The following is a 24,793-nucleotide window of genomic DNA, read 5'->3' as shown; positions in this document are numbered from 1 at the left end:
CGTTTCACCACCACGTCACAGGTGGACAACATTCAAGGCCCTTCAAAAGATGGCGTGGCGCGCACAGTGCGCCTCTTCATGTCCATGTGTGAGTTTTATAATTGCATCAGCGCCTCTAAGTGAGAGGCACAGAGCGCGCGTTTCAACCCAAACAGTATTGGTAGAAATCGCCGAGCGGAGAGATGAGAGGGGACACTATGGGCCGCACGGATACAAACACAAGCGCTGTTCTTCACAACAATGACCCCTTGTATCCCCGCCATGCGACACACTGCACCCAATCCAAAAATCAGCACTTTTTTTCCCCACTACCCATTAATGTTGACTGTGATAAGGGAATCCTAACCATGAGTGCATCTCTCTGTCTGATTCTCTGCCCCTTTCATTCCTCCTCTCCCCTCGTTTCTTTGCGTCCTTTGTTTTATCACAGGTGAATTGTAATCATGTGATCAAAACGAGCACCCCCTTCCCCCTTAAATAAAAAAAAAAATGGGGAACAAAAAGCAGTTCTGTGCATATGAAAAAAGAAAAGAAAAGAAGGAAAAAGCTTGTGTATTCCCTTGCTCATGCCATTCTTTGTCCGCGTCTCAACAAACTCTGACATATAGTAGAGAAAAATAGTCCAGGAGCGCGGCGGCTCAGTCCGGGGAGCTGTGGCGGGACAGTCCGGCTCCTGGAGCTTTAAACCGGGGACCTTCAGAGAGCCACTCCGCGGATTTCTGTCCCGCTGTGGAGCGGAAGATTTGCGGCCCTGCCTCGGTTTGACGTGAGTGTTTGTTTTGGCGTGTGTGTGTGTTTGTACGCAAATAATGAGGAGATATTAACAGGCCCGAGAAAGTTGCACTGAGGACATTTATGTGGGACAAAAAATGTCAATGAATGCGACACAAGTCTCCGTAAACACGAGATGTTTGAGATTAATATACTGGCTTGTGTAATTAACGGGTCGAACTTGATCCGGTTACAATTAAGATATCTGGCAAAAATGTTATTTTATGATTAAAATAATACATTTGATTGAACTAACACTGAGAAAATCGTTTAACATCTTCTTTTTGCTTCATAATTTCCTAAAGTATCCGAAATAAATGATGCTTTAAAGCTTGACAGTCAAAGTGTAATAAAAGAAACGTTTCGGAAAACAAAACAATAATTGTGTAATGTTGTAATATGCATAAGATAATGCTGTATTACCTCAGTGCTGTTATACGTGTTTTGTATAAAAGTCATATAAAATATTTAAGATAATTATGTTTATTAGTCTTTGGTCTTTTGGTCTAATTTTCTATTAGGTCTAATTATAATATTAATGGACTATATATATATGTGTATTCAGCGTGACAGCCTTGTCTTGCACCATGTAAAAAGTGCGCTGCTCATTATAAAATGTACAACTGTGCTTAAACGATTCTAACATCGTCACACTGCGGCAGGCTTGTTTTACTTCTTTTTTTATCAGGAAAAAACAGATTGAAGCAACTTTCAAAATACTTACCACTACAAAGTGTAAAATAATTTTGTTCAAGTAAAAGATACTAGATTTTTGGTAGATTTTTAATGCAGTGTAATAATAATCAGCCGCTGCGTTGGTCACTCCAGTATAACAGTCGAAACTTTGAGATTGTTTGACTAAACTGCGACTGTTAGTAAATAACGTTGTGATGTTATGAATGATGGATGCTTATTTATCGCCTTTCATATATGTTAAAAAAGCCATAAAAGAACCAGAAAATATGGAAAAGTCACAACAATTTTCCCTGTAGACATGTAACTTCTGAGGCTCCTTCTGCAATTTAAACAGCTGTTGTTTCAAGGTAAACACCTCACTGCACTGAAGACACTGGCAGAGGGTGTAGCTTGTTGTGAAGCGCACATGGACGTTGACAGTGAAAGGTCAGCAGGCCTTGCCGTTTGGGTCGACAGCGTAAGCAAAGCCCCAGCCTGACAGAGGCCGTGTGCTCCGGGGGTCCACCCCTGTGCCTGGGGCCAGGCCAGAATCCCTTCCGTGCTGATCCTCTTTCTCTTTTTTCCTAATGGATTATAAGGACGGCTCCCCAGATCAAGGTCTCCTGAGGGTTTTTTTTGCACCTCTCTAGCACATCTTCTGCTGCTCATGTGTCTACTAATTTGTATCATTTGTTTATGTGTAAACAAATCAAAAGAACTGACAGTTACTTAACTGACAGTCTAATCTTAGGTGCCAGGTGATGTCACTGTCAAAAAACAAGTCGTCAGTATAATAGATGTACAGATTTATAAAAATTCACCAACATAATTGGATACGTAGGAGTTAGAAATAATTCCAGAGGGTTTACTGAGGCTCAGCTAACTAAAAACATGAAATAGCTGTACTCTTGCGGCTGCAATTTATTAACAATGTAATCAATGTAATGCAATCAATAACAAAATGTAATCATAACCAAATAAAAACAATTACAGCCCTTATTGTATCTAGTGATGTGGCTTTGCAAAAATAAACAGATAAAATGTGATTAATCTGATTAACTAATTCCAAATTCCAAGTGTATATAATGTGGGTCTTTTGAGCGACAGACAGCATCCTAAAGCAAAGGGACCTGGATGAGGTCGCCTTCTTTTTGCCTGTTGTCTGTTTCAGACAAAACACATTCCTGCTTAGTCACGCAGTTGAGGAGTCTGTCCAACTGACCTGACGCTGATGTTATTGTGGTTACGTGAAAAGTCCGAGCAGAGATGTAAACAAAAACCTCCACATGCAGTATGTGTGTAGGTTGATAACAAAACGTGAGTCATTGTATCATTTGAAAGCAGTTTATAGCCCTCTATTACTTACAGAAAAAAACCTCTCCGTGGTATTCTTAGTCTAATTCTCTCTCCTTCACCCATTCTCTCTTCCTATATGCACCTGTGCATGACAGAACAGGTGTGTCAGTATTCCACCATTGAAGTGGATCACTCAGCCTTTCAGGGGGATCCGGTGAGCTACTGTTATTGCAGTTATTAAGTTATTACAAATGTAATCAACTCTGTCTCGTATTTTGCAATAAAAGCGGCACTCTGGATTGAGTTCCTCTGGAATAATGCCACTAATAATGTGATATTGATAGATTTCCGATTACTTTTGTACCATATAGGGAGGTCAGAGGTCAGAGCCAGAGACCGACACAACTGGGACTGGTATGGATTCACAGTCTTGCTCAGGAAACCAGGTTCCTTGTTCTTTTCTAGCATCAGAACACCCCTTTATCTTAAAAGTAGCCTACAGCAAGCCAAATGAAAGGCGAGTACTGAGCATCTATAACTTATAGATTGCATACGAATAGTAACATCCTCAATTAAAATGTCAACAAATCTTCAAAAGGGTGATAAAAAGAATTCAACCTCCCACAAGACCTTCCTGATCTTTTCTCCCGTCCATCTTTCTTAATAAATTCATGCAGCTGTGTATCATTCAAATAGGTCCCCCTCTTAAATGTCTGTGAATCCTGCCTTTGTGCCACCAAAGTTCCTACTCTTTTGTGTTCATCTTGTCTTTCTCTGAGTTACTGGCTAGGGAGGAGGGGTGGGCGTGGTAGAAACCGCGCGCGCGCGCGCGTGTGTGCTTGTGTGTGTACATGCGTTTGTGCATACATAGGTGCGTGTGAGTGAGTGTGTGTGTGAGGGTTTGGCCAGATCTTGGACCGGGGTTCTCTGCAGCTGGGTAGTGAGGTGGGATGTTGTGTGTGTATGAGGGTGCCAAATGTATTTACATATGCTACTGTGTGCCCTTGTAAGATAGTTGTGCGTACGTGTGTGTCTGCATGCCAACGTGTGCATGCATTAATGCCACAGAGGCATATGGTCGGTAGACGTATGTGTGTGGGCTTTAGGAGATGGACGGTGCTGCTACTGGTTGGGTTTAGATGAATGGAGTGAGACTTGCCTGTGTGTGTGTGTGTGTGTGTGCTACCTTAATGAATAGCCCATTGTGTGTTCTGCTTCATATCTCCACTGGCCAGCCAAAGGAAAGAATCTAGTTACTTCAATTGTGTGAGGGGGAACATCTAAAGGAAATTGATATATGGGGCGGCTGAGGTGGGGTGTGTGGGGAAGGATGGTGGTGTTTGAGGGGGTGGGGGTATTAGGGTGAGGGTCCCAGGTGAGCCAGAGAGAGCGAGAGTTGAGTTTCCTGTGGCTGATCTCTGCTGGTATGTTTTTGAGAGCTTGGCTCATATTTCCTGTTTCACTCGCACAAGGCAGCCATACGTGTAGACAACAACTTTTGTTTTACATCTTTCGACATTTCCCTTAATTTCCCTGGTTATTATGCATTGGTCTGGATGAAAAGAATCAGGCATATGTAGGTGTCTGGTATCTATGAGTGAATACAATTTGATGTGGATCCTAGATCTGGTGAACTTCAAGTACGGCTAAGCAGTTAGTTTAAAATCCAGAGTGATACATGGGCTGCAGAGTTTGATATTTGGTTTGGCTTGATTGAATTAAAGGGGACTATTGGGCCTTGGTGGAGGTTTGCGCTCGATTGAGTGCCACACTAGTTTACAAACCGATTGGCACAAATGGTTCCCGGAGGATGAATACTAAATACATTGGTGATCCCATGACTTTTCCTGTAATGCCAGTGTGAGATTAACATGGCTTTTAGCAAAATGTCTCAATAACAAGTGATTGGTTGCCATTACATTTTGCAATAGCATTTAACAGAATGCTCTGCTGGGCCGAGGTGCGGCCTATCAAAGCCACTCTCAGGGCAGTATGGTTCTTAAAAAACACTTGCAATAAGTTGAAGTTCAACTACTACCCTGCAATTTAGTGTCATACATGTATAATAAGCTGTACATATGCTGCTGATCAGGTTTGCTTCCAGTTTTAGTCAGTAACCACTCTTTTATTTTCCCCATAGATCACCATTCTTAGAAAGACATCTGTAAAACTGTTGACAGGACAACTTTTAGAAAACATGTGACATTGTCACAATGTAAAGTTTATTGGCACAGTGGGAACTTGCGAGCAGGGCAAGTGGGAATGCTCTTTGGCGCACATTCAGTGAGTCACATAACCAAAAAGTAAACGCAGAAGCCGGACATTTCTGGGTGTTTGTGCCTTGCCAGCAATTTTTGTTGGACTGAATAGGTCCCATTTTCTCCAGATTATAATACAGTATATAAACCTTGCCTTAAATGTTAGGTGAGGTTAGCTAAATGCTACTAATAATTTATGAAAACATGTTTTACTATCATCTATCATGCATTAAAAAGGGACAGTAGTGGCTTAGTGTGAATACCCTGTTGAGATAGTTCAGCCTCACATGACCTTTGACCTTTGGTACCATCAATTCTGGTTTACACTGAATCCTTTTTTATACGCACAGATGCACTGAGCGGCCAATAACACACTGACAAGCATTGCACCCTTTTGCAACCAAGACCGGCCTTTAAAACTGTGGGGTGGCCGGGCCCTGCTGCAGCTGTGACGGCAACAAAGGCAAAAGAAAAAAAGGGGACGATTAAGGAAGAAAAAGAGAATCCTCAATGCTGCCTTGTGTCCGTCGCAACTGTCTCCCATCTCCCTCTCGGCGCAAAATCAGTCACTTTATTCTTTTACGTCCACTTCTCTTCATCTACCATGCAGTTTGCGTGTGTTTATATTGTGTGTTTTTTGGCACACATCCCTGAACATATAAACAGATTTCATGGTAAGATTTGGAAACTCCCAAACAACCCGTCTCTGTAGGACATAGGGGGACATGCTTGAAAAATGATAATTGGGCGGAATGAGAGGCGAGGGACGTGGAGATTGAGTCATTTGCAGGAAAATGCAGAAAATGATGTTCAAGAATTCAGCTGAGAACAAGGGTGTCCTTTGTTAGGATGTCTCTACCGCATGTCTGGCTGGTTGCTGTTCAGGACAACATCACAGCTATGATGTGCCTTGACAAAAATGTTCGATTTTAATGTTTCTCTCGAAGACTGTTTTTCCCCCTGGACACACAACAAAGTTCTCATTAGATATTTAATTTAGCTTGACTTACTGATAGCTGAGCACAATAATATGAATGTCAGATATTTGAAAACAGAAGGGGAAAAAGTACATTTACTTAAATACTGACATGTAGCCTACTGCTTTATCATTTGTACTTTATTTAAGAATTTCCATTTTCTGCTTTCTTCTTTTACCTCCACTATTTGTTTATGTTTTTACAAAGAATTTGCACACAAAACATATATAATCAGCTTATAAGATATAATCCAGTTTATAATCCATTGCAATAAAGGCACCTATTTTGACTAATACCTGACACCCAGTCAGCACAGATAAAGATTTTACATACAAAACAAATGATCATCTCCTAAAATCGTATGTATTCCAATGAGCTACCTGACCAGATAGGACATTGAAATTAAAACTGGCTTAACATTGACCAAAATTAAACAAGCAAGCAAATTATAATGCATCAATATTGATAAACAAATAATATAACATTATACAGTAGTTAAGCATTACTAAAGGGGATACTTTATCTACACTTCAATTAGTTTTATACTTATGTAAAATCTTAAATGCAGGATTTATTGTCGTGATGAAGCCCATATATAGTGTGTTAGTGCTCACTTTACTTGTTGATCATACGTCTTTCACCACTGCTTTAAAAGCATGTAAATTATTCTGTGCCTATCGTAAAAATACATATCTGTATAAACAATTTTACGGTTATTTTTTAAAAAAATCATACACAAACAAAAAGGATGTACATTTTCAACCAGAGATCATATTTATCTGTAGCCAAAGGACTGTCTTGATCAGATCAATCTGTATGAGATAAGCAATGAGTGAAAAACTAATATTTGGCAATCCCTTATTGAGATAAATGGGGATATGAATAACCACATCTGTTATCACACAATACAGAGCAACAGCACCTCAAACGACAACCTACACAATGTGGAAAGCTCAAGAAAGTAGAGTTTATCGCATAGCTGTTGTACTAGATGGCAGAAGTTTTAGCTAGGGGTACCTAATAAGTGAACAAATTAGTTCAAATGACCTGGTCTTTTGAGTTTCTCCAGTCCTTTGGTCATTGGAGTTGAGTGTCAGCCAAAAGCTTGAACGTTTGTGTTGTTGTGGAATCCAGTATCTATTTTATGTTAGTAGACTCCATTTCTAACGTTAGCTGCTGTTGCTCTCTGTTTGTGGAGTGGAGTGAGATTGGAGACACGGAACTCGAGAATGCGCATAAAGTCACATCCTTTGGACTGTCAAAGAAAATCCGACCTGAGTCCTTCACAAAGAAGTGCACAAGTCCTGCAGCATTAAACACACAAATGGTCCACAGGCTTGTTTCGCCAACTGAGAGAGTTGAGGAAGAACACATATGGCCAGTAAAAAAGTGAGTAACTCATGTAAATTGCTACAAAATGTTATACAGAGCCCTTTATAATTCATAGAATTGATATAACTTTATACTTGTATATATTATATACTTATATATACATTTCTCTGATCGGACATCCTGGTAGCCCTTTGCTGCATGTCATCCCCCCACCTCTCTCATCCCATGTGCCGTCGGTCTCACGCTGTCCTGTCAGATAAAGCCATGAGAATTAGTATTTTATAAAAAGGAAAAGTTTTTCTGATAAGTAAAAAGTCCCTTTTGAGAGTGTTTTGTTGTGCACATCTAGTTGGCATCCTGCTCGTAAGGTAATCCACTTTTGAGTTCATTTTTGCATAAAAGGAACTGAGGGAGGTCATGTCATTGTGCAACTTCAGAGCTGACCCGAGTCATTCGTATTATTTACGCTAGAAAAACATAGATGAGCCGGCCCTCAGCTTCTGACAGACTACCGAATAATTTACTGTATCTATGAGTAAATGCTGGCCCTTCAAACCAACGTTGCATTCAAAGAACTACTTTACAACAAGTATTGTAACATAATTTTCATGTAATGGTATGGTCTTACTCAATACTCACTGGATGATCTATTTACCATGACTGTGAAGGCCAGATACGACTGACCTGGGTTTTACTTTTGTGTTTACAGCACAGAAGATGTTTTGATGTGATAGGAAAAAAACAGAGTTAGGGAGGACAGGAAGAGGGGCAATGAATCTAAGGGGGAGATATGGAAAAGGACGAGGATAAAAAAAGTCACTTTCAAATCATGAGTTTTTCTCGGAACATTGAATTAAGCAGCGTGAACGGGTGGGGGCCTCGAGGGTCTGGGGGTGGCTGGCCGCAAAGATGCCTGAATGAAAGAGTTTGTTGTTTGATGCAGGGAGAGGGAGATGAAAGGGGAGAGGGAGATGGCGAGTTTGTCGGGCATCAGTCCCCTCTCCCATCGCCTCCTTACCCTGCGGCCCTCCCTCGCTCTGCCCATGTGAGCTGGAGTTCATACACAGGGCCCACAGCTGCTCATATAGACGCCTCAGACACGCACACACACGCACAAATAGAAGCACATACATGGATGAAACCATGGGACTCTACATGCACACAAACACACACTTAATAAAAACAGGCAGACATGCAAACAACATGCAGAAATGTGAATCTGAATAATGTGTGCGGACTACTCAACTGTCTTCAGGCAAACACACATACAGATACATGCACACACACACACATTAAAAAAAGAGTCAACACTAAAAGATTCAAAAACTCTACTGCCCATTATGCTGTCATTTATAAAAAAAAATTGTCTCTGCCTCTGGATGCATATTAAAAAGATACTAAGTATTTCTAATAATGTGAATCCATTCTACTTGTCTTATCGTAGCTTTAAAAAAAAAGAGACCTTTCAATGACTATCAAATGTCTACAATAGATTTTAGATTGATATCTATTAAAGGAGGGTTTTCTGGGATAATCCAAGGGATGTGATGTTTTCTCACGTTTCACGAGTGTCTTGCTTCTCTTCTGCTCCCCTGCGATGCCAACAGTGTGCAACACTAGCTAATGTTAGCTTACAACGATGTACAACAGGCACCCACCACAAGACCGAGTAGTCCAGAGTTCAAACTAACATTACCGATAAACATGTGAAATATATTGTGATATAATGGTTTCAGCTGTTTAACTAACATTACCTTGTTTTCACAGACAAACTGCTAGCTAGCTAGCCTAGCAAAATACTATCATGAGTGCATTATTGTGGCTCCCACTGCTTTTCTCCATCACCTTGATCTGCCTCTGATTGGTTGCCCTCATTGGCAGTGTTGGTTAGGTTTAGGCGTGAGTATGAGGTAACAGCTTGAGTCGAGCATACAGACAATAGCGTGTTAAGTTCTGGTTTGGTCTGCTTCTCTTGTGGTGTTGATACAGCATTTTTTAAACTGTAGATGCCCCCGTAAATACACCAAACCTTTATGCCTGCTGCCTGGTCTGCAGCTTCTCCCCTTGGGGTCACTCATCCTCTCAAGTGTTACTGAGTGTTCTTCAAAGAAAAAGGTGACACAGTGGAAAACATATCCCTGATCCAACTTTGTGTTACAGGCATCAGATTCAGAGTGAGTGTATATTAACTAAAAGTAATAACGTTTGTCAGCTTGAACAGTAAATGTCTTGTCCTTGTGTTGTATTTAGGGTTTAAGGGTAGGATTTGCAAATGACTGCATCCTGGAATCCTGGTTGTATAATGCATTTCAGTGCAGTGGGGGAAAAAATAACAATAACACCTGACATCATCCCTTGATTGAATTTTAACGTATGTGACAGGTTTTCATGCTATTGTGTCCAACTTGTGAAAAGCTCTTCTAGGATGGCCCTTCTTTAGCCAAAAATATTTTGGGATCTGCAATTGTACGCCCATAATCAAGCAACAGGGGAGACAGGTGAAACAAAATGAAGCACAGGCTCGCGATGGCAGAAGAGTTCGCAGGAGGATTTGTGCATGTCTGAATTGAGGTTTTCCATTGCTAAATGTGAGGATAATGTCCTACACTGACTTTGGGAGAGTCTTAATGTTAAAACACTGGTGTGAAAGTTAATCTGATGCAAGCATAGCAGAATCGGAATCAGCTGATTAATAAACAAAAGGGACCAAACAAGACACGGCGGGCACAAAAATATATACAGACCTTGGGAACAGGAAAACAACAGGAAGAGGCATTGAGAGGGGTCACAGCAGTATTTCACAGATTAGTAGTGCTGCGTTAGTGCCTTGGGGAAAAAGAAGTGACAGAGGACAGGGAGCTGAAGGGTTGTAAATCCCACGCAGGAGAGAGATAGAAGGTTGGAGAAGACGTGAAGATGATGGACGCGCACAGGCACACATGGACACACACACATCCCATAATTAGCATGCTAACAGGCATTTAAATGTCCCGCACAAAGGCTCACTGTTGAGCCTCCATTGCTCACTTGGGAGACAATGCACAATAGGAGTCAGTGGGAGCCCCCAAATCACCCTAATAGCTGATGTGGCCCAGCATGGCTTCTCCCATTTTACCATTCCACCGATCACACTCATTCACTCACTCACTGACCGGCTAATGAAAAGCTCATGGCCTCGAGGCCTGCAGTTACTGAGCAGCTTGCCCCTTCCTCCTCATATCCCTCTTTTCATCTTTGCCTCCACCGAAAGAAATGCCTCTCCAGGTCTCATGAGGTTCAGAGGTCCAAAGGGTGGGTGGTTTTGTGCTGTTAGGGTTCCTGTGCATGGGAACCGCGAAAGACTGACAGAGATGAAGGATATATAATTAAAGAAAGATCAAGACAGGACAACCAGGGCAGTAAGGGGAAGTCTCTTATTACCCTGACACAGGATGATTTTAACTTAATTAAAATCTGGACAGATATTATTTGATTATAGGATAGGAACATGAAATGGCTGAAAAAATGGAGATACATTTTGAAGTAAGGAGGGCAGCCTCAAGCAAACAGCTGCGTGTGTTTTCTGTCAGAATGCAGACCTGTTGCCCTCCCAGTGTCAGAAATCATGCAGAGATCTCTTCCCTGATAAAGGTGCTCTGTATGTTGCTGCATGCTGTCCAAAGCATGTTACAGAAGCTGATGGTGTGACAACCCTGCAATGAGCCTGGGCCTGTCTGCAAGAAGCTTTAGTCTCACTGAACCCCTTGTCAAATTCCTCAAAAGTGCAACTTGCCACTGCACAATTCAAGGCCGTAGCCATGGAGTTAGCATCAGGCAGTGCCTATTGGACTGAGTGGGTGCCAATGTTGGGTTTTCCACCCAGAAAGAATATCTAAATTGAATCTAAACACATGGGATTAATTCTTTTTAAAACATTTTTGGCTTTTATACGGCTTTATTGACAGGACAGATGGAGATATGACAGAAAAGGGATGCGAGCAGGGACTCAAACCCGGGGCCACTGAAGCGAGGACGCCCACTCTACCAACTGAGCTAAACAGCCCCCTACATGGGATGAACTCTTAACTTTTATAATTGTGTCTGTAAGTGTATCTCAGTCGGAAATGACAGATTAATGTTAGCGTTACCTTTTCATGCACTCCCTGGCTGAAGTAAAGTGTTATTATCGGTAAAGTGTTACAATAATACATCACATATCTTTACTTTGTGCACTTGCTAATGCATAAAATATTTGCTAGCTAGCTAACGCCTTGGCTGAATTACTATTTACAAAATTGTCATTGAGATAACACTTTATCCACACTTCGCCTCTCTCTTAAATTCTTCCTCTTCTGCTAAAAGTATTGTAGAAAAAAAAACTGAGAACTTAATTGTGCAGATATATTGTTAAACCAAATCATATCCACAATCTTTCGCTTCCTTATGTTGCATTAACATCTCTGCAGAATAGTTTATTTAGAGTGTTGGTGTTCCCCAGCATCACTATTAATCACTATACTGGTCAGCTTGGTATCTACTTTTTGTATGTGTAGCTAATGTCTGATGATTGTCCAGCAGGGGGCTCTGGCCTCCATTGCATGAAGAGATGAAGAGAGCTGATTTCATCTTGCAGGCATAGGTGTCCAGTTCATCATACATTCATGGGAGAAAGAAATCAATCGAATCACATTTATTTCTCAAAAATGAATTAGTATGGATGTAAAGGTAATGAAACTCCCCCATTCAAATCCTAACTTCAGATTGCAAACTCTTCAACAGCATGAAAGACTGAAAGACAGAAAGTCCCCGTCAGAGTGATCAAAAATGCTCAGTTAACAGAAAGATAATCATCAGCCTAGTTTGACATTCTTTATAATTTTATGAACACTTCAAGCCCTTCCATTCACATCTCAGCGACAAACCATAAGACTGTGACTCACTGCACACGTTAGAGCCCTTTGGAAATTCATCAGACATTCAGATTTGTGGCACTGAAAGCTTTGAAACATGTGATATGCACGTGGGCTCTGGCACCCACTATGATGTGCAATATGTCAGCCTGTCCTACTCATGCTGCCAACCTTTCCAGGAAATACACAACATTGTTAGCTGTCCTACGATCTTACAACTAATCAAGGGCAGTTTGACTTTTGTTCTGTGGGATGTTCATTTCACTCAAAACATTCCTTGAATTTTATTCTGTTCACTGATCCAGATTCAAACTTCTCTGCTTCTTCCACAGTACACCACCAGAGGGAACACGTGGCTGAGTGTGTGCTGCTGACACCCTCTTTGATAGAAATGGCTGCAGAGGCATCTAGTGGCTCCAGAGCCTCAACACTCATATAGAAAAGTTCAGTAGGCATTTTAAGTTTCAAAAAGGAGAAACCATTTCAAATATATAAATGTTTATTTGCAACATCAAAAGGTACAAGGAGGAATAAAGTGCTTGAGATATATATTTTTTTCTTTTCAGCTTATTTCAGTTAGTTCAATAGATTGCTGAGTGCATACGTCTCAAAGTAAATCACTGGATTTTACAAAGCAGGAAGCAAAGAAAAGAAAATACTTTAAACATTTTTTTAACATGATGGCATTTACTGGGGTTAGTTATTTGTACTCAAATTGGCGCCCCTTCTGGGGGACTGTTATACACTGCCAGTCAAAACCTTTAGTACACTGTATTTTTCTACAATTTTGGACTGACCTTTAAAAGTGCTTGAATAACCTGAAATGAAATTCTAAAATTCATATAGACTTTAGTGAACCTCTGTTTAATGACTTTTTATTCAATTGGAATGACTAGTCACCAGGAAAAAAAAAAAAAAAAAACATATTGCATTGCATATGTGTTACTTGAGATACTGACACTGTCTACATGTTTTAACACCTGCATCTAATAAAGCACTATTTAGAAGCTCCGGTTAGGGTCTGAGAGCCCACCAATAGGTCCTTTTTCACGGCATAAAATGGACATAGGAGGAACAGCACAGTTGGAACTAATGACATTACGATGGCTCAGTTCTTTTAAGCCCAGTGAAACATTTGCCAGTAAGCCAGTATGCACGATAACAGGGTTAAGAGCATGCAAACAATTAAAAGAATACTTAAAATGTGATACCGAGTTCTCAGGAGCTTTAAAAAAACAAAACATTTAAGCACTTGGAGCAATCAACACATTCAGTAAACGAAAATCAAACTGAGGTATCTTTCAACAGTTAAACATCTGGAAACTGGCTAGAACTCTGAATGGCAGTTCTGGCAATCCTGCCGTGCTGTTTAATACCTAGCCATCAAATGTAAATCATTAACATATATGCAGTACTCATTCATACAGTACAGTACAGCTGTCTGTTACAGGGGCCGTATTGAGAGTTATCTTACTTACAAGTTACATAACAGGTTGTCATCATGCATTTACGAATACATTGCTCTTTGTTTTGGCTGGCAGTGTACGTTTGTCAATGAAATTGTCATATATGCTTATCATGTTCTGGGATATTAAAGTTCTGCCATTAAAATCTTGACAACTTTTAAATCTAAAACTACTGAATGCTCGTTGCTCAGATGCACATGATCTCTACAGTCAGTCTCTCTCGCCATATTGATACAAAACGCCTGCTTATTAGCAACATGACCAGCAGAAACAAATTCACAAATAAAAACAAACAGACAAAAAACCCCAAAACAATAAAAGTCTTTCAAGGACGAGATTTGCAGTATCATCAGGTGTAGCGGGTTTACTGCCACAGGGGACAGGGAAAAACTTCCCAAAATACAGTCATTTTATATCCTTAATGTTGCTGTGGCTAAATTAAACATGTGTTTCAGTTTGCGTGAAGTTCCAAATAATACAGTCATTAAGATGAATTTCAAGTATTTCAGACTAGTTAGATCTATTTTCTCTATGAATTATACCACCTGCCTCCCCCAGTAGTCTGAACCTGCTGTTTTACTGTCCCTGTCCCTTTCATGTCATGTATTTTACCTGACGTACAGTTACACAGTTACACTTTATTCTCACTGTCCCATTCCAGTGACTTATTGCACATTTCCAGACACTCCTCAGCCTCCATCCCTTTGTTTCCTGCTGTGCGTTATGGTGGCTTCACACCTTTCTACTGTCAAAAGACAATGAGTACACTTAGGCTGCACGCACCCCAGTTTCCAAATCATAAATGAGAGGTGCTTCGAACTTTACTCTCCAACCCCAGACCTTTGGCGAACAACAGCACAAACATGAAATAAAGGCATTTCTCAGTACTGTTTCTGTTATCACTGGCTGCAGCCTCCACAAGAAACAAACCAAGAAAAACCTGAAAAAAGTGATTCATAAAGTGAACAAAATACCTACTTCGCTTAATATTGATATCAACAATAAACAAATAAAAGTTAGGCTCTTTTAAGCATCTATAATCTACTAAAGGTATTCTTCGATAACAAACTAAATATTCACTTTTGTTTTCAATATATTCTCTTGAAACTCAACTTTGTTTTGAGCGCAGAAATATGTTTTTAACATAAGATTTAAAATGAAGTGATTTCTTCCAAAATTGCAATAAATTAAGACGGCTGTCAAAAGTTATTGTCTTAAGGAATCTTTATCAAATTCAGAAAATAAACACTCCTTCTGCTACACTCAGTGATTGCACTTGGAATGTTTTTTTATAAAGCAAAATCAGTAGATTGTCACTAATGTACCCTAAAACGCCTAAATAAAGCGAGGTTTTTTCATGTTTTACAGGAAAAGACTGAAGAAAACCAGTCTCACGTAAGTGCAAATAGCAGACTTTGGGGTGAACTATTGCCACATGATGACCATTGAAATCCATGAACAACATGGAGATTATCAAGCATCAATCCACCAAGCTTTGATAAAACAGTATGTCTTAAAAACTGACTGTGTAAGTCGTGACCTCAGTCCTCTTCAAAAAGGAAGAGAGTAACATCAAAACTGCTATTGCTTTCATTAAATCTCTTGTTTATATTCACAGAAAATAATGTAATTCTTACAGTAAATAAAGTACATTTTTGTCTATGCAAAATGTGCATACAGTCTTACTCATGACTCAAGTTTCCAGATTTTTTTTCTCCTGCTATTGTGCTTTCCTTTGGTTGTGAAATCGTAATATAAGGGTGCCAAAAGCCCACCAGCGCCTTGTCAGAGATTCTTTGTCCTGCTGCAGAATCAGTCTGGTTTATCATTATGGCTCTTCGAGGAACACAGTTGCATGTGCCAAAAGTTATTTCTTTTTCTTCATTTCTTAAAAACAAATATAAATAAACAACACTGGCAAGGCAAAGGGGGTTTACATTTTAGTACATGCCATCCACAGCTGAACGCCTGACAGTCCACTTTGCCTGCGCTCTTTAGATCTCTTGCTCGCTCTTATAGGTCACCGGATCAAGAGGGATGGCAGTCTGTAGGATGTCAAACTCCATCTGGTTATTGTCCATGTCCAGAACACACATGACGTTGTGACTGCCTGATGTCACTGTCGCAGTGTCCTGGAACATATTTTGAAAGTCTACAGAAACTGAAGTCCTCCTCTCCTCTGCCCTCTCCTTCCCTACAGTCTGAGAGGAGTCGAAGATGTCATCCTCTTCCTCCCCACAGCTCAATGCTACCTCATTCTCATAACAAAAGGCGCTCAGCGACCTGGGAATCAAGTCCTGTGTGGTTCTACATGCAGAAATGGGGGAAGCAGTAGAGGCCCGGCTTGCGGCTTCGTCTAGCTCTTTGGCGCTGATGTGGGGCGTTGACGACACCTCGTACGTCTTGTGAAAACGACCATAGTCTACTTTGTAGCAGTTCCGGTCCTCATAGATCACAGGCTCGAATCTGTGTCCCCAGAAAACTTCGCTGGCAAGGTAGGAGCTACGGAACTGTGTGGTCATGGCTGTGGCCTCCACCATCCCCTCCAAGATCACAACAATCTCAAAGTCATCTGTTTCCAGATCAGCTCGGCTTAAAGTGTACAAGGGGCTGTCTTTATCTATCTCGTGGATTATTACCAGCGGGGATACTAGAAACAGCCTGTCTGTGCCCTCATCATAGCCCACATTGAGGTCCATCTGCTCTAAAGGGATAAACTCACCCTCAGCAGTGACATATGAACGTATGAGCTGGGCACGGACATGAGCCTCCACGATGTGGCTCCTCCGCAGGTTGCCCACCCTCCACATGAGGCACAGCTTGCCATCGCGCATTGCGATGACTGCATTTTTGGAGAACATAAGGGTCTGGTTCCTCTTCTTTGGACGTGCCATTTTGGCCATAATGGTGCCAATCATAAAAGAGTCAATGATGCAGCCCACGATGGACTGGATAACCACAGTTAGCACAGCGACAGGGCATTCCTCGGTAACACAGCGCCAGCCATAGCCAATGGTAGTTTGGGTTTCCATGGAGAACAGGAGCGCCCCAACAAAGCCATGGACGTGAAGTATGCAGGGCATCCTTTGTGCCTGCCCTCCAGCTGTGTGTCCAGAGGTGGGTCCATGCAGTCCCCCCATCGCCAGCACCTCATTTTTCACCATTGGTTGCTCCTCAAAGTCCCCATGTGCCAGAGAGACAGTGTAAAAGATAATACCGAAGAAAAGCCACGAGACCATGAAGCTGGTGCAGAATACAAGCAGCAGGTATCTCCAGCGGATGTCCACGCAGGTGGTGAAGATGTCAGCCAGGTAGCGCTGCCTCTTTTCCTCCATGTTGGTGAATATAACATTACATTGCCCATTTTTCTTTACAAAACGGCTCCTCACTTGGTTGGAGCCCCTTGTCAGAATCTTGCCGTTGTAGTTGTTCATCCCTCCTTGTACCCTTGTGCTGGGCACTGCAGCAGAGGCTCTGGACCTCCCACTTCTATCTTCGGTGCCTTTCTCAACCGCCGAGTCCGGTTGGAAGTTGGGCGAGCTGTGGCCGTTATGTAGTCCTAAACTAGAGATCTTCTGGCGTTCCTCCTCTGGTAAAATGTCTGACACAATGCTGTACCTGTCAGGCCAACACAGAGGGTAAAATTAGGCTTCAGAAATGTGTTTGAAAAATTTGGTGACATTAGATTGACTCATTTAGATTACAGAGATAAAAAAACTTTTCTGGGAAATTGTAAAAATGAGGAGGATCCTCACACTGATCACAACTTCAGAACAAGCACAGACTGCCAATGAAATAATCAGAAATGTTCATTTAGATATGTAATTTTATCATTTATTTATCACTATGGTTATGCAAATCAATGAAGGATGAGGAACAAAGAGCAGGAGGACAGCTTCTAAGTAATCTTATTGATCATTGTGTACCTTCCGGCTATTTCCAGACGCTATGCACCCTCTCGCAGGGTGATAGGAAGATAATACCTGACTCATGAGGAACACAAGGGATGCAAGCAGTCTCAAATCAGAAACAGCCAGAAAAGACCCTCTTAATGGGAAACTCTTTGGTGTATACAGTCGTAAAAGACATATACAGGTCCTAAAATATCTCTCTGGCAATAAAAACTTAATTTATCTACATAAATTAGCCACACTCTGGAGTATATCCATCAACCTAACCTGTCTCTCTCCTTTACATGGAGGATTACCATCTGGGAAGGTGAGTTCAGTTTATCTATGTGAGAAGGATTGCTGTCATCACAGATTATAGGATTATATCTGAGTAAGTGTCAGTCAGACAACCCATTTTTAGATGGGCCAACATATATGTTACTGATTACATGTAAATGAATGTTAACACTCTTTGGTAAGCATTCATTAACCACTGATAACAGAGCGATAAGCTATTTAGAGGATGGATTTCTGGTCATTTTAGCTAAAAATCAATCTGTCATTAAACGTATTTCTTTTTGTGGGGGGCTAACCACTACCTATTAAGTATTGCCTCGTGCATTCCCGTACTCCTCGGATGGTTTCATTTCCAGAGTTAGGAAGTTGTTCTTGTGTGGCGATGAGCTTTTAAGGCATAATGTGCCAATAACCTGGATGCTACAAAGAAGATTTGAGGTATTTTATTGCTATGAGCATGTTGTTAGCTGCTTGACGTTATAAATATTTATATCACAGAGAAATTGTCCCAGACTTGTTGGTGCACCACTACATTCCCTCAAACCACTAAAATATTGCATTGACTTACTATATCAGGATTAACAGAAAAACACTACAACTGATCAAGGTAACTGCATTGACAGAAGTGATTACAACATAAAGGGATATTACAAATTACATGTGAGTATTGATATGCAGCATGTGAATTGACAATGTTTCTAATTATCAACCAAACAGTTACCTGCCATATTCTGCATATATGACATCAAAGTCAGCAAAGTCAGTCAGAGCTTTAAACTAAACTATAAGACAAAAGAAAAACCCATACCAACAACTAGACCCAAACAAAACAAACAAAGGACAATTTTGTAATTGAGTTGGAATATCATTTAAATATTTCTACTGATGCACATATGAATTTCCATTGAGAAGACACCCCTTAGTCGTCTTATTCTTATAACAGGCAATCTGTTGCAGCTGCCTGACAGGAAGAGCTCTGTGTGCTGGTCAGGACAGTGTAGGACGCCTTGGCCTTTGTAAAGATCTGCGTGCTGTAAATATCCCTGAGCTGGGCCTGACTCACTCCGACTAGTTCACCAAATGAACACGCCCATTCTTACAGCCAGTAAGCCTGTATTAATACTTCCGGACAAGACAACCTACAAAAGGATAACTCGTTTTGAGACTCATAGAAAGGCTGCAATTTAAACGGATAAATAGACATAGTAAATTAGACAAAGACATTAAGTCCAAGGATTCCAATCAGAACCACCCCCCAGAATAATTCTTCTAAATCAAACATGTGCAGTAATACTCAACAAAAGACAAAGTCAGGATGGCAAAATAGTTCCAGTAGTTGGCAGGTCCAGTGTGTAGGATTTAGAGGCATCTGTCAGTGTAGTCGTAGATTGTGACCACCTTAATACACCTCGTCTCACCCTCCCCAATGATGGCCAATATTAAAGCAATAAATGCGAAAGGCCCTCTCTCAAGCCAGTGTTTGGTTCGCCCTTTCTGGGCTACTGTAGAAACATGGTAGTGCAACATGGCTGACTTCAGGGAAGAGGACCTGCTCCCTCTGAAGACATAAAAGGCTCTTTCTAATTTAACGAAACCCCACCATTTCTTAGTTTTAGTTGATTATACACTAATGACATATGACATAATTATTAATAAATTTAATTTCTGCCAATACATTTTGTTTGTCTTAGTGTAGTCTAAGAGAAACAGTCTGTAGTGCAGATCCTGTCAGATTAAACCCCTCACCTGTTGGACCTACTTGTTCCCATGGCACCATTGAACACAAGTGTGGGTCTTGGGTGGGAGGGCAAACTCTGTCCTGCTCCCAGATATCAGGTCTCCAGAATGGAGGTGAAACTTAGGCCACTGAGAAGACCACTGCAGGAGAGATGGAGAGTTACAGTATTAGAACAAATCAGTTTATGTGAGATCATCGAAATCAAATAAGAGTTTTATACTGTGAGTCAGATCTGGTGAATGATTTAAAAAAAAAAATCTAATTGGACATCGTTTCATCACATTTCATTTGTTCATATATCTAAACAATGTGCCGTGGGCCTGTGTTTATGGTCTGGCTTTTGTGGATTAGACTCAGATTTAGACGTAATGCTAATTTGATTTTGAAAAATATCTTGAGGAACAGTGACCCTGTCTGAGACTCTGCTCTTGACAATAGAGTTGCAATGTTTGATGTGGTTGTAAGTGGTGTAATTATAGGAAAAGCAAAGTGTTTACTCTGGTTACACATTTAGCAAAATATATTCTCAATCAGCCCGTCTATTATGTGTGCACTCCCCACTTCTCCAGTACTCACAACTACAATACTTGGCAATACACTCTACTATGACAAGTTTAATTTAAGTGCAGCTTTGTCACTGTCTCCACGCCTCACAGCATCTTGTGAGGCAAATATAAAGATTTAAAATCAGGATCACATTCACATTCGTTTGGATGTTGTTCACCTGAGCATATTAAGAAATTGAGGTTCTAGTAGGTGGCAAGAAGTGGATTCTGATTAGAAAGTCAAAACCTGAGCAGAAAATAAGGGTGCTTGTCTCTCTTCTTTATCTTACAAATATCTAAAGTAAGTTCCTACAAACTGTCAACTTACCGTTTTTCAATAGTTGAATTTAACAACCGTATTTTGGGCATTTACCTTACAAATGTATGATTGTATGTCCCATAAATCTGGGATTTTAGTCCAAGACTAGTACTGACTATTACAAATTTGAGTGGTCCAAACTACATTTTTAGTGTAAAATCAAGTGGGAGAATTTCTGGGTACTGATTTGATTTTGATTTTTGAGTTCTCAAAACACTTTTTTTCATCACCTCTGATTCTTGAACGGAATCCATTCATGATTCTTGCAACCTTTGTGTCATCTAGCAAGCTACCGCACATTTCCACCAGTTTTGAGCGGAACCATCAGGCGGTGTCCACAACAGAGCATGTTGCACAATGAACATAGACCAGTAAAGTATGACTGCCCTCTTTGCTTCACAGTCTTGGTCAAGGGAAAACTGCTGTTTCCAAACCAATTTCGCTTTGGTCAGAATGCTCCAAATGGTTGCACCAAGTGGAATGGCAACTGGCAAACATGTGCTCAATCTGAATCATTTAAATGTCTTTGCTTTTCAAGGAACATTTTCTTGAGTACATGTTGAGTTTTGTATTTGAATGTGTAATCCTGAATTAATAGTGAAGTAATAGTAATAGCAATTGAGCCATCAAAACTCCATGAATACATAAACATTCCCAGATTTTAGCTAAATGGTTTGATGGAGCTTTTAGTCTCAGATGGACTTCGAATTAAATGTAACTACCTCTGTCTTCAAATTCGAATAGAAAAGTCAGGTTCTTCTATGTCTAAATTTAGGCTAGTGTAGAAAAATGACAATCAGTGGGGAGGATTTCTGTATTAGACTTGTGTAGCCATTTGCGTGTTTGCAGCAGGTGTTGTGATGAATCATCAGCTCCAATGGACAACCTTGGCTTTGTGGTTTAATATAAGGTGTGATTTTTTTGTTTGTTTTATAAAACGTTAACCTGAGTTTTTTTCACCATTTATGAAATGTTTTAAAATATTTCAGCAAATCAGTTCATCACAATATGTGTGACAGTAGCAGAAAGTGTCAAGAATCAAAATGACTTTGCAGACTCACATTGCATCTCAGTATGATTTTAAGGAAATGATTACACTCAACTTAAAACAACTGCACATCAGATGAGTATCTACATATGTGTCTCTGTGATGACACTCATATTTGGCTGCATTGGTGTGCGTAAAGATTATATTTTCTATGTTTTGTCTGTCTTCATACAGGTGTCCTTGGCCACCAACTAATAACACAGCTGTGACATACAGTCTTCCACATCCGAGCCGTGTCTAAAAATGGAAGACGCAACCAGCCAGCAATTCATCATCAATGGCATCTCCCATTTGGTGCTGATTTTTTATAACCTATAATGTGAGGAGGTAGGTGCAGATACAGATTTGTTACAGCAGAGATGAAACACGCATAATACAAAACCAGTCAGTGGTCACCAGGTAAAACTGGGGACTTTCACTGAAGCCAGTTTCCATAGGAACACATCTCCTGTGGCATTTGGGGGACGGACAGAAGTGGAGAGAGTCAGCGCAGACATGGTGGTGTAGGGGGGCTAGGATACAGTATTAAGTGCTTTCATAACATGAGTCAGAAAGGGAGGGAGTAATGGGCATGAGGGCATGAGGGCAGCAATGTAACATCTATATTTGAGTTTAAGTAGATTCTAGGTAAGGTGTAAGAGGTTACTCTTAGTGGAGACTCTTTTGAGTGAGGGAGAGAAATCTGTGGTCAAAGACCAGGGTCAAAAAGCATTTTCAAAAGGTTTTTATCTTTCACTCCATCCCATTTATTTTCCTAATGATTTGCCCTGAGGACGCTTCACATAGACCAAAGGATTTACGATAATTATAACACTATATTTAAGAAATCACAGATTTTTACACAGCTAGATTTTGTTTAATTTTGTTTAGGTCAGTTTTAATTTAATGTAGAGAGAACTTCTTGCAAATATTCACACATTACTAATCATGTCTCTGCTGATTAGCATTGAAATGAGCGGTCAACTCATCCATTGACAGATGAATCAACATCAGATTTCAAAATATTGTCAAGGTAAACTGAATTTCTTTTCATTTTGGATTGTTTGTCACTTATTTTCAAAACCTGTCTGTCATTTTATGGACTTACCAGTATTTCTATTGATTAAAGAAATAGTGTCGAAGTAATTGATATACAACTAATTGTGCAGGGTTCCCATGGGTCCTTGAAACCCTTGAAAGTCTGTGAATTTAAGGGATTGATTTAAGCCATTGAAAGTTTTTGAAAATGGACAAAAGACATGGTAAATTGAATGTGCTTGAATTTGTGCAAGAGTAGATATTGAAGATTGTTTTTAATGTATTCTTTTAGATTATTGTCTGTGAGTTTCTGTAACACCTGCTTGTTCTCATTATAAAAGTTTCTTTGCATGGTGCCTGTAATGAACTGTGATCCATGTCTCAAACTAGGCAGTGTTGAGTCCTTGAATTTGAGAGACTTGGGCCTGAAAAGTCTGTGAAAAGTCAATTAGAGACTGGTGGCACTGTTTCTGTGTCTATGCTTGTACCATATTTGCACACTAACCACCGATTATATGTACAATAATATGATTACTTGTGTAAGATTTTACAGTGTTGTTAAAGTCTTTTTCTGTAACTCTGAATTGCTACCTCCTCCCTAATGTCATGAATCACATATTATACACACAGTATGTAATTTTGGTCTCTCAGACAGTCAGAACAAAGATGTAGTTTGATGATGTTGTCAAGTAGCATGGGATTATGGAAGCTATTGTCTTCACCGTTAAACAACCATTGCCGATGAAAATCTATCCATCTATGTGACTCAGGCTGATGTGTTCATCGATGAGGCCAAATGAAACGAATCATTACCTTAAATGAAATTATGTATTTTTGTGGATTTGAATCATTTGGGATAATGTAAGTAGTACGCTACTGAACAAAATATATAACAGTGGCTTGATCTCTCAGACTGAAGTAAGAAAGAAAGTCAGAGATGTTCTGTAATGAACGTTTTCCTGCAGATTTCCTGACTGTTAATCCCAAAAGAGGGATGAAGAGAAAGGCAGTGACATGCAGGTCGGTTCAGGGGAGAGGGATTAAGATGCAAAAGTGTCCACTTCCCTGAAAGCCTTTGGTAATCGCCCATGATGAGACACACCATTACATCTGCCACAAAAACAAATAATATATCCAGTGCGAGTACCAGAGCTTTATGCCCAGATATGGCTGCACAAACATTGCATCTGGTGAGGCAATTATACAGAGTGGACTGAGTCATTTTTCATTATATGCTGGTCATTGAAAAGGAAATTATCGGTCTCATTCAAAGGCAAATTATGTCTCTTAAATGTGTGTTTTCTGCCAAATTGATAACAGTGAGTCTGATTGCTAAGGTGATTGTTTAAAACTACTGTCAGAATGACCTTGTTACATAAATTCAGTCTATTAAACGTTTGTGATGTAATTTACCCTGAGGACCTGCTGAGTCTGTCTCACTGAGGTGATTCATGCCACAGGTTTGTGTGTTGCAAAAGTGGGACTGTAGGTGACTGTTTTGAGTCAGTCGTTTCACAGGGCAGGTTCTCTTCCCTTCCTCCTGTTTTCCCTTTGTAAAACTGCCTTGTACTATGTGAACACTGATCAATACCTACCCTGGTTTCACCTCTGCCTGTCACGAGCCAACCCACAGAGAAGCAGTCAGCCGGTGTGAAGAATTATTCCCACGCTACCATCACATCCCAGACAACCTCCGTGTTGGCTTCAAGTCAGATTTTTATTTTTATTTTCTTTTTTTTACATATATATATATATTGTCTTTTCCATATTGTAATCTCTGCAAAACATATTACATTTGACAGTTCATGTGATACATCAGTCGCTAATATAAACATTTAAATTATACACTTTTAATTGTAGTAGACGTATTCATTAAGCTTAAGTATGGAGTACCTAAACTGCCAAATTAAAGTACAAATAAAGACATTAATAAATGACTTAATAAACACAGTAATGCACCAACAATTATATTTAGAATAAATTAAGGCATTAACAGTCAAATTTGACATGAATTGACATTTCTGTTTTGATTTGCTTTTTTTCTCCGAGTGGTCCTTGTTGAGGCAATGAAAGCAGTCTGAACTAAAGAGATTACTTCAGAATGGCACAGACACGTCGATGCTCCCCTTAAACGATGAATCTGTTCTTCAATCAAACTAAAACGATCTCTGCATAGCCAGATCAATGCTTCTGACGCAAAGTTTTTTTTAATATATGATTATTATGACTATATGACACACAAAAACAAAATGAACCCATGAAAAAAGTCCAGAAG

General features: G+C 40.2%; 1 long non-coding RNA gene across 2 annotated transcripts; it reads left to right on the top strand.

Moving 5' to 3' along the window:
* Positions 1-315: 315 nt before the first annotated feature.
* On the top strand, positions 316-24,365 carry LOC115575790 (uncharacterized). 2 transcript variants are annotated; one of them, XR_003982734.1, is made up of 3 exons: positions 316-766; positions 12,531-12,641; positions 21,676-24,365. It is a non-coding gene; the product is annotated as an uncharacterized LOC115575790 (long non-coding RNA). The 2 variants fall into 2 exon arrangements; XR_003982733.1 differs by having other exon boundaries at positions 12,531-24,365.
* The last annotated feature ends 428 nt before the right edge of the window (positions 24,366-24,793 follow it).

The sequence above is a fragment of the Sparus aurata genome, chromosome 23 (assembly GCF_900880675.1).
Source record: "Sparus aurata chromosome 23, fSpaAur1.1, whole genome shotgun sequence".
NCBI lineage: Eukaryota > Metazoa > Chordata > Actinopteri > Spariformes > Sparidae > Sparus > Sparus aurata.
The sequence above is the reverse complement of the archived record's forward strand: the minus strand, read 5'-3'. Positions and strand labels throughout refer to the sequence as shown.